Source organism: Hemitrygon akajei, chromosome 1 (assembly GCF_048418815.1).
Source record: "Hemitrygon akajei chromosome 1, sHemAka1.3, whole genome shotgun sequence".
Classification (NCBI taxonomy): domain Eukaryota; kingdom Metazoa; phylum Chordata; class Chondrichthyes; order Myliobatiformes; family Dasyatidae; genus Hemitrygon; species Hemitrygon akajei.
The window spans coordinates 186,688,529-186,702,769 of NC_133124.1; the positions used below are offsets into that span (position 1 = coordinate 186,688,529).

The 14,241-nt window shown below is 62.1% G+C and overlaps 1 protein-coding gene across 1 annotated transcript in view; it reads right to left on the reverse strand.

Annotated features, from left to right (window-relative positions):
• megf8 (multiple EGF-like-domains 8) overlaps positions 1-14,241 on the reverse strand; it is a 179,892-nt gene that overhangs the window by 67,485 nt on the left and 98,166 nt on the right.

The window sequence follows — 14,241 nt, forward strand, 5'->3', positions numbered from 1 at the left end:
CCCCACACTCACTGAACTCAGCTCTCCTGTCTCGTTCCCCCCCCCCACACACCACTGAACTCAGCTCTCCTGTCTCGTTCCCCCCCCCCCACACTCACTGAACTCAGCTCTCCTGTCTCGTTCCCCCCCCCCACACTCACTGAACTCAGCTCTCCTGTCTCGTTCCCCCCCCCCACACTCACTGAACTCAGCTCTCCTGTCTCGTTCCCCCCCCCCCCCCACACTCACTGAACTCAGCTCTCCTGTCTCGTTCCCCCCCCCCCCCACACACTCACTGAACTCAGCTCTCCTGTCTCGTTCCCCCCCCCCCCACACTCACTGAACTCAGCTCTCCTGTCTCGTTCCCCCCCCCCCACACTCACTGAACTCAGCTCTCCTGTCTCGTTCCCCCCCCCCCCCCCACACACTCACTGAACTCAGCTCTCCTGTCTCGTTCCCCCCCCCCCCACACTCACTGAACTCAGCTCTCTCTGTCTCGTTCCCCCCCCCCACTCACTGAACTCAGCTCTCCTGTCTCGTTCCCCCCCCCCCCCCCCACACTCACTGAACTCAGCTCTCCTGTCTCGTTCCCCCCCCCCCCACACTCACTGAACTCAGCTCTCCTGTCTCGTTCCCCCCCCCCCCCCACACTCACTGAACTCAGCTCTCCTGTCTCGTTCCCCCCCCCCCACACTCACTGAACTCAGCTCTCCTGTCTCGTTCCCCCCCCACACTCACTGAACTCAGCTCTCCTGTCTCGTTCCCCCCCCCCCCCCACACTCACTGAACTCAGCTCTCCTGTCTCGTTCCCCCCCCCCACACACTCACTGAACTCAGCTCTCCTGTCTCGTTCCCCCCCCCCCAACCCACACTCACTGAACTCAGCTCTCCTGTCTCGTTCCCCCCCCCCACACACTCACTGAACTCAGCTCTCCTGTCTCGTTCCCCCCCCCCCCCCACACTCACTGAACTCAGCTCTCCTGTCTCGTTCCCCCCCCCCCCACACTCACTGAACTCAGCTCTCCTGTCTCGTTCCCCCCCCCCCCACACACTCACTGAACTCAGCTCTCCTGTCTCGTTCCCCCCCCCCACACACACTGAACTCAGCTCTCCTGTCTCGTTCCCCCCCCCCACCCCACCCACTCCTCTCACTGAACTCAGCTCTCCTGTCTCGTTCCCCCCCCCAACTCAAGCTCTCCTGTCTCGTTCCCCCCCCCCACACTCACTGAACTCAGCTCTCCTGTCTCGTTCCCCCCCCCCCCACACTCACTGAACTCAGCTCTCCTGTCTCGTTCCCCCCCCCCCACACTCACTGAACTCAGCTCTCCTGTCTCGTTCCCCCCCCCCGCCCCACACTCACTGAACTCAGCTCTCCTGTCTCGTTCCCCCCCCCCCCACACTCACTGAACTCAGCTCTCCTGTCTCGTTCCCCCCCCCCCCCACACACTCACTGAACTCAGCTCTCCTGTCTCGTTCCCCCCCCCCCACACACTCACTGAACTCAGCTCTCCTGTCTCGTTCCCCCCCCCCACACTCACTGAACTCAGCTCTCCTGTCTCGTTCCCCCCCCCCCACACTCACTGAACTCAGCTCTCCTGTCTCGTTCCCCCCCCCCCACACTCACTGAACTCAGCTCTCCTGTCTCGTTCCCCCCCCCCCACACACTCACTGAACTCAGCTCTCCTGTCTCGTTCCCCCCCCACACTCACTGAACTCAGCTCTCCTGTCTCGTTCCCCCCCCCCCCCACACTCACTGAACTCAGCTCTCCTGTCTCGTTCCCCCCCCCCACACACTCACTGAACTCAGCTCTCCTGTCTCGTTCCCCCCCCCCCACACACTCACTGAACTCAGCTCTCCTGTCTCGTTCCCCCCCCCCCACACTCACTGAACTCAGCTCTCCTGTCTCGTTCCCCCCCCCCCCCCACACTCACTGAACTCAGCTCTCCTGTCTCGTTCCCCCCCCACACTCACTGAACTCAGCTCTCCTGTCTCGTTCCCCCCCCCCCCCCACACTCACTGAACTCAGCTCTCCTGTCTCGTTCCCCCCCCCCCCACACTCACTGAACTCAGCTCTCCTGTCTCGTTCCCCCCCCCCCCCCACACACTCCTGAACTCAGCTCTCCTGTCTCGTTCCCCCCCCCCCCCACACACTCACTGAACTCAGCTCTCCTGTCTCGTTCCCCCCCCCCCCACACTCACTGAACTCAGCTCTCCTGTCTCGTTCCCCCCCCCCACACTCACTGAACTCAGCTCTCCTGTCTCGTTCCCCCCCCCCACACACTCACTGAACTCAGCTCTCCTGTCTCGTTCCCCCCCCACACACTCACTGAACTCAGCTCTCCTGTCTCGTTCCCCCCCCCCAACACTCACTCACTGAACTCAGCTCTCCTGTCTCGTTCCCCCCCCCCCCCACACTCACTGAACTCAGCTCTCCTGTCTCGTTCCCCCCCCCACACTCACTGAACTCAGCTCTCCTGTCTCGTTCCCCCCCCCACACACTCACTGAACTCAGCTCTCCTGTCTCGTTCCCCCCCCCCCCACACTCACTGAACTCAGCTCTCCTGTCTCGTTCCCCCCCCCCCCACACTCACTGAACTCAGCTCTCCTGTCTCGTTCCCCCCCCCCACACTCACTGAACTCAGCTCTCCTGTCTCGTTCCCCCCCCCCCACACACTCACTGAACTCAGCTCTCCTGTCTCGTTCCCCCCCCCCCACACTCACTGAACTCAGCTCTCCTGTCTCGTTCCCCCCCCCCCCACACTCACTGAACTCAGCTCTCCTGTCTCGTTCCCCCCCCCCACACTCACTGAACACAGCTCTCCTGTCTCGTTCCCCCCCCCCACACACTCACTGAACTCAGCTCTCCTGTCTCGTTCCCCCCCCACACTCACTGAACTCAGCTCTCCTGTCTCGTTCCCCCCCCCCCACACTCACTGAACTCAGCTCTCCTGTCTCGTTCCCCCCCCACACTCACTGAACTCAGCTCTCCTGTCTCGTTCCCCCCCCCCACACTCACTGAACTCAGCTCTCCTGTCTCGTTCCCCCCCCCACACTCACTGAACTCAGCTCTCCTGTCTCGTTCCCCCCCCCCCCACACTCACTGAACTCAGCTCTCCTGTCTCGTTCCCCCCCCCCACACACTCACTGAACTCAGCTCTCCTGTCTCGTTCCCCCCCCCCACACTCACTGAACACAGCTCTCCTGTCTCGTTCCCCCCCCCCCACACTCACTGAACTCAGCTCTCCTGTCTCGTTCCCCCCCCCAACCACCCCACTCACTGAACTCAGCTCTCCTGTCTCGTTCCCCCCCCCCACACTCACTGAACTCAGCTCTCCTGTCTCGTTCCCCCCCCCCCACACTCACTCACTGAACTCAGCTCTCCTGTCTCGTTCCCCCCCCCCCACACACTCACTCACTGAACTCAGCTCTCCTGTCTCGTTCCCCCCCCCACACACTCACTGAACTCAGCTCTCCTGTCTCGTTCCCCCCCCCACACTCACTGAACTCAGCTCTCCTGTCTCGTTCCCCCCCCCCACACACTCACTCACTGAACTCAGCTCTCCTGTCTCGTTCCCCCCCCCCACACACTCACTGAACTCAGCTCTCCTGTCTCGTTCCCCCCCCCACACTCACTGAACTCAGCTCTCCTGTCTCGTTCCCTCCCCCACACACTCCTCACTGAACTCAGCTCTCCTGTCTCGTTCCCCCCCCCCACACACTCACTCACTGAACTCAGCTCTCCTGTCTCGTTCCCCCCCCCCACACACTCACTGAACTCAGCTCTCCTGTCTCGTTCCCCCCCCCACACTCACTGAACTCAGCTCTCCTGTCTCGTTCCCCCCCCCACACTCACTGAACTCAGCTCTCCTGTCTCGTTCCCCCCCCCCCCCACACTCACTGAACTCAGCTCTCCTGTCTCGTTCCCCCCCCCCACACTCACTGAACTCAGCTCTCCTGTCTCGTTCCCCCCCCACACACTCTGAACTCAGCTCTCCTGTCTCGTTCCCCCCCCTCAGCCGTCCCACACTCACTGAACTCAGCTCTCCTGTCTCGTTCCCCCCCCCACACTCACTGAACTCAGCTCTCCTGTCTCGTTCCCCCCCCCCACACTCACTGAACTCAGCTCTCCTGTCTCGTTCCCCCCCCCACACTCACTGAACTCAGCTCTCCTGTCTCGTTCCCCCCCCCCACACTCACTGAACTCAGCTCTCCTGTCTCGTTCCCCCCCCCCACACTCACTGAACTCAGCTCTCCTGTCTCGTTCCCCCCCCCCACACTCACTGAACTCAGCTCTCCTGTCTCGTTCCCCCCCCCCCAACACTCACTGAACTCAGCTCTCCTGTCTCGTTCCCCCCCCCCCCACACTCACTGAACTCAGCTCTCCTGTCTCGTTCCCCCCCCACTCTGACTCGCTCTCTCGTCCCCCCACACTCACTGAACTCAGCTCTCCTGTCTCGTTCCCCCCCCCACACTCACTGAACTCAGCTCTCCTGTCTCGTTCCCCCCCCCACACTCACTGAACTCAGCTCTCCTGTCTCGTTCCCCCCCCCCCCACACTCACTGAACTCAGCTCTCCTGTCTCGTTCCCCCCCCCCCACACACTCACTGAACTCAGCTCTCCTGTCTCGTTCCCCCCCCCCACACTCACTGAACTCAGCTCTCCTGTCTCGTTCCCCCCCCCACACACTCACTGAACTCAGCTCTCCTGTCTCGTTCCCCCCCCCCCCACACACTCACTGAACTCAGCTCTCCTGTCTCGTTCCCCCCCCCCACACTCACTGAACTCAGCTCTCCTGTCTCGTTCCCCCCCCCACACTCACTGAACTCAGCTCTCCTGTCTCGTTCCCCCCCCCCCACACTCACTGAACTCAGCTCTCCTGTCTCGTTCCCCCCCCCCACACTCACTGAACTCAGCTCTCCTGTCTCGTTCCCCCCCCCACACTCACTGAACTCAGCTCTCCTGTCTCGTTCCCCCCCCCCACACTCACTGAACTCAGCTCTCCTGTCTCGTTCCCCCCCCCACACTCACTGAACTCAGCTCTCCTGTCTCGTTCCCCCCCCCACACTCACTGAACTCAGCTCTCCTGTCTCGTTCCCCCCCCCCCACACACTCTGAACTCAGCTCTCCTGTCTCGTTCCCCCCCCCACACTCACTGAACTCAGCTCTCCTGTCTCGTTCCCCCCCCCACACACTCTGAACTCAGCTCTCCTGTCTCGTTCCCCCCCCCCCAACACTCACTGAACTCAGCTCTCCTGTCTCGTTCCCCCCCCCACACACTCTGAACTCAGCTCTCCTGTCTCGTTCCCCCCCCCCCACACTCACTGAACTCAGCTCTCCTGTCTCGTTCCCCCCCCACACTCACTGAACTCAGCTCTCCTGTCTCGTTCCCCCCCCACACTCACTGAACTCAGCTCTCCTGTCTCGTTCCCCCCCCACACTCACTGAACTCAGCTCTCCTGTCTCGTTCCCCCCCCCCACACTCACTGAACTCAGCTCTCCTGTCTCGTTCCCCCCCCCCCACACTCACTGAACTCAGCTCTCCTGTCTCGTTCCCCCACCCCCCACACACTCACTGAACTCAGCTCTCCTGTCTCGTTCCCCCCCCCCACACTCACTGAACTCAGCTCTCCTGTCTCGTTCCCCCCCCCACACTCACTGAACTCAGCTCTCCTGTCTCGTTCCCCCCCCCCACACTCACTGAACTCAGCTCTCCTGTCTCGTTCCCCCCCCCACACTCACTGAACTCAGCTCTCCTGTCTCGTTCCCCCCCCCCCCACACTCACTGAACTCAGCTCTCCTGTCTCGTTCCCCCCCCCCCCACACTCACTGAACTCAGCTCTCCTGTCTCGTTCCCCCCCCCCACACTCACTGAACTCAGCTCTCCTGTCTCGTTCCCCCCCCCCCACACACTCACTGAACTCAGCTCTCCTGTCTCGTTCCCCCCCCACACTCACTGAACTCAGCTCTCCTGTCTCGTTCCCCCCCCCACACTCACTGAACTCAGCTCTCCTGTCTCGTTCCCCCCCCCACACTCACTGAACTCAGCTCTCCTGTCTCGTTCCCCCCCCCCACACTCACTGAACTCAGCTCTCCTGTCTCGTTCCCCCCCCCACACTCACTGAACTCAGCTCTCCTGTCTCGTTCCCCCCCCCACCACTCACTGAACTCAGCTCTCCTGTCTCGTTCCCCCCCCCACACTCACTGAACTCAGCTCTCCTGTCTCGTTCCCCCCCCCCACACTCACTGAACTCAGCTCTCCTGTCTCGTTCCCTCCCCACACTCACTGAACTCAGCTCTCCTGTCTCGTTCCACCCCCCCACACTCACTGAACTCAGCTCTCCTGTCTCGTTCCCCCCCCCCCACACTCACTGAACTCAGCTCTCCTGTCTCGTTCCCCCCCCCCACACTCACTGAACTCAGCTCTCCTGTCTCGTTCCCCCCCCCCACACACACTGAACTCAGCTCTCCTGTCTCGTTCCCCCCCCCCACACACTCTGAACTCAGCTCCTCCTGTCTCGTTCCCACCCCCCCACACTCACTGAACTCAGCTCTCCTGTCTCGTTCCCCCCCCCCACACTCACTGAACTCAGCTCTCCTGTCTCGTTCCCCCCCCCCACACTCACTGAACTCAGCTCTCCCTGTCTCGTTCCCACCCCCACACTCACTGAACTCAGCTCTCCTGTCTCGTTCCCCCCCCCACACTCACTGAACTCAGCTCTCCTGTCTCGTTCCCCCCCCCACACACTCACTGAACTCAGCTCTCCTGTCTCGTTCCCCCCCCCCACACTCACTGAACTCAGCTCTCCTGTCTCGTTCCCCCCCCCCCCACACTCACTGAACTCAGCTCTCCTGTCTCGTTCCCCCCCCCACACTCACTGAACTCAGCTCTCCTGTCTCGTTCCCCCCCCCCACACTCACTGAACTCAGCTCTCCTGTCTCGTTCCCCCCCCCACACTCACTGAACTCAGCTCTCCTGTCTCGTTCCCCCCCCCCACACTCACTGAACTCAGCTCTCCTGTCTCGTTCCCCCCCCCCACACACTCACTGAACTCAGCTCTCCTGTCTCGTTCCCCCCCCCACACTCACTGAACTCAGCTCTCCTGTCTCGTTCCCCCCCCCACACTCACTGAACTCAGCTCTCCTGTCTCGTTCCCCCCCCACACTCACTGAACTCAGCTCTCCTGTCTCGTTCCCCCCCCCCCCACACTCACTGAACTCAGCTCTCCTGTCTCGTTCCCCCCCCCCACACTCACTGAACTCAGCTCTCCTGTCTCGTTCCCCCCCCACACTCACTGAACTCAGCTCTCCTGTCTCGTTCCACCCCCCACACTCACTGAACTCAGCTCTCCTGTCTCGTTCCCCCCCCCACACTCACTGAACTCAGCTCTCCTGTCTCGTTCCCCCCCCCACACACTCACTGAACTCAGCTCTCCTGTCTCGTTCCCCCCCCCACACTCACTGAACTCAGCTCTCCTGTCTCGTTCCCCCCCCCCCACACAACTCTGAACTCAGCTCTCCTGTCTCGTTCCCCCCCCCCCCACACTCACTGAACTCAGCTCTCCTGTCTCGTTCCCCCCCCCCCACACTCACTGAACTCAGCTCTCCTGTCTCGTTCCCCCCCCACACTCACTGAACTCAGCTCTCCTGTCTCGTTCCCCCCCCCCACACTCACTGAACTCAGCTCTCCTGTCTCGTTCCCCCCCCCCCACACTCACTGAACTCAGCTCTCCTGTCTCGTTCCCCCCCCCCACACTCACTGAACTCAGCTCTCCTGTCTCGTTCCCCCCCCCACACACTCACTGAACTCAGCTCTCCTGTCTCGTTCCCCCCCCCCCCACACTCACTGAACTCAGCTCTCCTGTCTCGTTCCCCCCCCCACACTCACTGAACTCAGCTCTCCTGTCTCGTTCCCCCCCCCACACTCACTGAACTCAGCTCTCCTGTCTCGTTCCCCCCCCCACACTCACTGAACTCAGCTCTCCTGTCTCGTTCCCCCCCCCCACACTCACTGAACTCAGCTCTCCTGTCTCGTTCCCCCCCCCACACTCACTGAACTCAGCTCTCCTGTCTCGTTCCCCCCCCCCCCCCCCCACACTCACTGAACTCAGCTCTCCTGTCTCGTTCCCCCCCCCACACTCACTGAACTCAGCTCTCCTGTCTCGTTCCCCCCCCCACACTCACTGAACTCAGCTCTCCTGTCTCGTTCCCCCCCCCCACACTCACTGAACTCAGCTCTCCTGTCTCGTTCCCCCCCCCCCCACACTCACTGAACTCAGCTCTCCTGTCTCGTTCCCCCCCCCCCCACACACTCACTGAACTCAGCTCTCCTGTCTCGTTCCCCCCCCCCCACACTCACTGAACTCAGCTCTCCTGTCTCGTTCCCCCCCCACACTCACTGAACTCAGCTCTCCTGTCTCGTTCCCCCCCCACACTCACTGAACTCAGCTCTCCTGTCTCGTTCCCCCCCCCACACTCACTGAACTCAGCTCTCCTGTCTCGTTCCCCCCCCCCCACACTCACTGAACTCAGCTCTCCTGTCTCGTCCCCCCCCCACACTCACTGAACTCAGCTCTCCTGTCTCGTTCCCCCCCCACACTCACTGAACTCAGCTCTCCTGTCTCGTTCCCCCCCCCCCCCCCCACACACTCACTGAACTCAGCTCTCCTGTCTCGTTCCCCCCCCCCACACTCACTGAACTCAGCTCTCCTGTCTCGTTCCCCCCCCCACACTCACTGAACTCAGCTCTCCTGTCTCGTTCCCCCCCCCCCCCACACTCACTGAACTCAGCTCTCCTGTCTCGTTCCCCCCCCCCCCACACTCACTGAACTCAGCTCTCCTGTCTCGTTCCCCCCCCACACTCACTGAACTCAGCTCTCCTGTCTCGTTCCCCCCCCACACTCACTGAACTCAGCTCTCCTGTCTCGTTCCCCCCCCCCACACTCACTGAACTCAGCTCTCCTGTCTCGTTCCCCCCCCCCCCCACACTCACTGAACTCAGCTCTCCTGTCTCGTTCCCCCCCCCCCCCCCCCCACACTCACTGAACTCAGCTCTCCTGTCTCGTTCCCCCCCCCACACTCACTGAACTCAGCTCTCCTGTCTCGTTCCCCCCCCCCCCACACTCACTGAACTCAGCTCTCCTGTCTCGTTCCCCCCCCCCCACACTCACTGAACTCAGCTCTCCTGTCTCGTTCCCCCCCCCACACTCACTGAACTCAGCTCTCCTGTCTCGTTCCCCCCCCCACACTCACTGAACTCAGCTCTCCTGTCTCGTTCCCCCCCCCCCCACACTCACTGAACTCAGCTCTCCTGTCTCGTTCCCCCCCCCACACTCACTGAACTCAGCTCTCCTGTCTCGTTCCCCCCCCCCCCCCACACTCACTGAACTCAGCTCTCCTGTCTCGTTCCCCCCCCCACACTCACTGAACTCAGCTCTCCTGTCTCGTTCCCCCCCCCCCACACTCACTGAACTCAGCTCTCCTGTCTCGTTCCCCCCCCCCACACACTCACTGAACTCAGCTCTCCTGTCTCGTTCCCCCCCCCCCACACTCACTGAACTCAGCTCTCCTGTCTCGTTCCCCCCCCCACACTCACTGAACTCAGCTCTCCTGTCTCGTTCCCCCCCCCCCACACTCACTGAACTCAGCTCTCCTGTCTCGTTCCCCCCCCCACACTCACTGAACTCAGCTCTCCTGTCTCGTTCCCCCCCCCCCCACACTCACTGAACTCAGCTCTCCTGTCTCGTTCCCCCCCCCGACACTCACTGAACTCAGCTCTCCTGTCTCGTTCCCCCCCCCACACTCACTGAACTCAGCTCTCCTGTCTCGTTCCCCCCCCCCACACTCACTGAACTCAGCTCTCCTGTCTCGTTCCCCCCCCCCCACACTCACTGAACTCAGCTCTCCTGTCTCGTTCCCCCCCCCACACTCACTGAACTCAGCTCTCCTGTCTCGTTCCCCCCCCCCACACTCACTGAACTCAGCTCTCCTGTCTCGTTCCCCCCCCCACACACTCACTGAACTCAGCTCTCCTGTCTCGTTCCCCCCCCCCCACACTCACTGAACTCAGCTCTCCTGTCTCGTTCCCCCCCCCCACACTCACTGAACTCAGCTCTCCTGTCTCGTTCCCCCCCCCCACACTCACTGAACTCAGCTCTCCTGTCTCGTTCCCCCCCCCACACACTCACTGAACTCAGCTCTCCTGTCTCGTTCCCCCCCCCCCCACACTCACTGAACTCAGCTCTCCTGTCTCGTTCCCCCCCCACACACTCACTGAACTCAGCTCTCCTGTCTCGTTCCCCCCCCCCCACACTCACTGAACTCAGCTCTCCTGTCTCGTTCCCCCCCCACACACTCACTGAACTCAGCTCTCCTGTCTCGTTCCCCCCCCCCCACACTCACTGAACTCAGCTCTCCTGTCTCGTTCCCCCCCCACACACTCACTGAACTCAGCTCTCCTGTCTCGTTCCCCCCCCACACACTCACTGAACTCAGCTCTCCTGTCTCGATCCCCCCCCACACTCACTGAACTCAGCTCTCCTGTCTCGTTCCCCCCCCACACTCACTGAACTCAGCTCTCCTGTCTCGTTCCACCCCCACACTCACTGAACTCAGCTCTCCTGTCTCGTTCCCCCCCCCCCCCACACTCACTGAACTCAGCTCTCCTGTCTCGTCCCCCCCCACACTCACTGAACTCAGCTCTCCTGTCTCGTTCCCCCCCCCACACTCACTGAACTCAGCTCTCCTGTCTCGTTCCCCCCCCCCACACACTCACTGAACTCAGCTCTCCTGTCTCGATCCCCCCCCACACTCACTGAACTCAGCTCTCCTGTCTCGTTCCCCCCCCCCACACTCACTGAACTCAGCTCTCCTGTCTCGTTCCCCCCCCCACACTCACTGAACTCAGCTCTCCTGTCTCGTTCCCACCCCCCCCCCCACACTCACTGAACTCAGCTCTCCTGTCTCGTTCCCCCCCCCCCACACTCACTGAACTCAGCTCTCCTGTCTCGTTCCCCCCCCACACTCACTGAACTCAGCTCTCCTGTCTCGTTCCCCCCCCCACACTCACTGAACTCAGCTCTCCTGTCTCGTTCCCCCCCCCCCCCACCACACTCACTGAACTCAGCTCTCCTGTCTCGTTCCCCCCCCCCCCCACACTCACTGAACTCAGCTCTCCTGTCTCGTTCCCCCCCCCACACACTCACCGAACTCAGCTCACCTGTCTCGTTCCCCCCCCCACACTCACTGAACTCAGCTCTCCTGTCTCGTTCCCCCCCCCACACTCACTCACTGAACTCAGCTCTCCTGTCTCGTTCCCCCCCCCCACACACTCACTGAACTCAGCTCTCCTGTCTCGTTCCCCCCCCCACACTCACTGAACTCAGCTCTCCTGTCTCGTTCCCCCCCCCCACACACACTCACTGAACTCAGCTCTCCTGTCTCGTTCCCCCCCCCCCACACACTCACTGAACTCAGCTCTCCTGTCTCGTTCCCCCCCCCCACACACTCACTGAACTCAGCTCTCCTGTCTCGTTCCCCCCCCCCACACTCACTGAACTCAGCTCTCCTGTCTCGTTCCCCCCCCCCCCACACTCACTGAACTCAGCTCTCCTGTCTCGTTCCCCCCCCCCACACACTCCACTGAACTCAGCTCTCCTGTCTCGTTCCCCCCCACACACTCACTGAACTCAGCTCTCCTGTCTCGTTCCCCCCCCCCCACACACTCACTGAACTCAGCTCTCCTGTCTCGTTCCCCCCCCCACACTCACTGAACTCAGCTCTCCTGTCTCGTTCCCCCCCCCACACTCACTGAACTCAGCTCTCCTGTCTCGTTCCCCCCCCCCCCCACACTCACTGAACTCAGCTCTCCTGTCTCGTTCCCCCCCCCCCACACTCACTGAACTCAGCTCTCCTGTCTCGTTCCCCCCCCCCCACACTCACTGAACTCAGCTCTCCTGTCTCGTTCCCCCCCCCACACACTCACTGAACTCAGCTCTCCTGTCTCGTTCCCCCCCCCACCACTCACTGAACTCAGCTCTCCTGTCTCATTCCCCCCCCCCCCCACACTCACTGAACTCAGCTCTCCTGTCTCGTTCCCCCCCCCCCCCCACACTCACTGAACTCAGCTCTCCTGTCTCGTTCCCCCCCCCACACTCACTGAACTCAGCTCTCCTGTCTCGTTCCCCCCCCCCCCCCCCCCACACTCACTGAACTCAGCTCTCCTGTATCGTTCCCCCCCCCACACTCACTGAACTCAGCTCTCCTGTCTCGTTCCCCCCCCCCACACACACTCACTGAACTCAGCTCTCCTGTCTCGTTCCCCCCCCCCCCCCACACTCACTGAACTCAGCTCTCCTGTCTCATTCCCCCCCCACACTCTCTGAACTCAGCTCTCCTGTCTCGTTCCCCCCCCCCACACACTCACTGAACTCAGCTCTCCTGTCTCGTTCCCCCCCCCCCACACTCACTGAACTCAGCTCTCCTGTCTCGTTCCCCCCCCCCCCCACACTCACTGAACTCAGCTCTCCTGTCTCGTTCCCCCCCCCACACACTGAACTCAGCTCTCCTGTCTCGTTCCCCCCCCCCCCACACTCACTGAACTCAGCTCTCCTGTCTCGTTCCCCCCCCCCACACACTGAACTCAGCTCTCCTGTCTCGTTCCCCCCCCCCCCCACACTCACTGAACTCAGCTCTCCTGTCTCGTTCCCCCCCCCCCCCACACTCACTGAACTCAGCTCTCCTGTCTCGTTCCCCCCCCCCCCCCACACACTCACTGAACTCAGCTCTCCTGTCTCGTCCCCCCCCCCCCACACTCACTGAACTCAGCTCTCCTGTCTCGTTCCCCCCCCCCCCCCACACTCACTGAACTCAGCTCTCCTGTCTCGTTCCCCCCCCCCCCACACACTCACTGAACTCAGCTCTCCTGTCTCGTTCCCCCCCCCCCCACACACTCACTGAACTCAGCTCTCCTGTCTCGTCCCCCCCCCCCCACACTCACTGAACTCAGCTCTCCTGTCTCGTTCCCCCCCCCCCCCACACTCACTGAACTCAGCTCTCCTGTCTCGTTCCCCCCCCCCCACACACTCACTGAACTCAGCTCTCCTGTCTCGTTCCCCCCCCCCCCACACACTCACTGAACTCAGCTCTCCTGTCTCGTTCCCCCCCCCACACTCACTGAACTCAGCTCTCCTGTCTCGTTCCCCCCCCCCCCCCACACTCACTGAACTCAGCTCTCCTGTCTCGTCCCCCCCCCCCCCACACTCACTGAACTCAGCTCTCCTGTCTCGTTCCCCCCCCCCCCCACACTCACTGAACTCAGCTCTCCTGTCTCGTTCCCCCCCCCACACTCACTGAACTCAGCTCTCCTGTCTCGTTCCCCCCCCCCCACACTCACTGAACTCAGCTCTCCTGTCTCGTTCCCCCCCCCACACTCACTGAACTCAGCTCTCCTGTCTCGTTCCCCCCCCCCCCCCACACACTCACTGAACTCAGCTCTCCTGTCTCGTTCCCCCCCCCCACACTCACTGAACACAGCTCTCCTGTCTCGTTCCCCCCCCCCCCACACTCACTGAACTCAGCTCTCCTGTCTCGTTCCCCCCCCCCCCACACTCACTGAACTCAGCTCTCCTGTCTCGTTCCCCCCCCCCCCACACTCACTGAACTCAGCTCTCCTGTCTCGTTCCCCCCCCCCACACTCACTGAACTCAGCTCTCCTGTCTCGTTCCCCCCCCCACACACTCACTGAACTCAGCTCTCCTGTCTCGTTCCCCCCCCCCACACTCACTGAACTCAGCTCTCCTGTCTCGTTCCACCCCCCACACTCACTGAACTCAGCTCTCCTGTCTCGTTCCCCCCCCCCCCACACTCACTGAACTCAGCTCTCCTGTCTCGTTCCCCCCCCCCCACACTCACTGAACTCAGCTCTCCTGTCTCGTTCCCCCCCCCCCCCCCCCACACTCACTGAACTCAGCTCTCCTGTCTCGTTCCCCCCCCCACACTCACTGAACTCAGCTCTCCTGTCTCGTTCCCCCCCACACACTCACTCACTGAACTCAGCTCTCCTGTCTCGTTCCCCCCCCCACACTCACTGAACTCAGCTCTCCTGTCTCGTTCCCCCCCCCCCCCACACTCACTGAACTCAGCTCTCCTGTCTCGTTCCCCCCCCCCACACACCTCACTGAACTCAGCTCTCCTGTCTCGTTCCCCCCCCCACACTCACTGAACTCAGCTCTCCTGTCTCGTTCCCCCCCCCACACTCACTGAA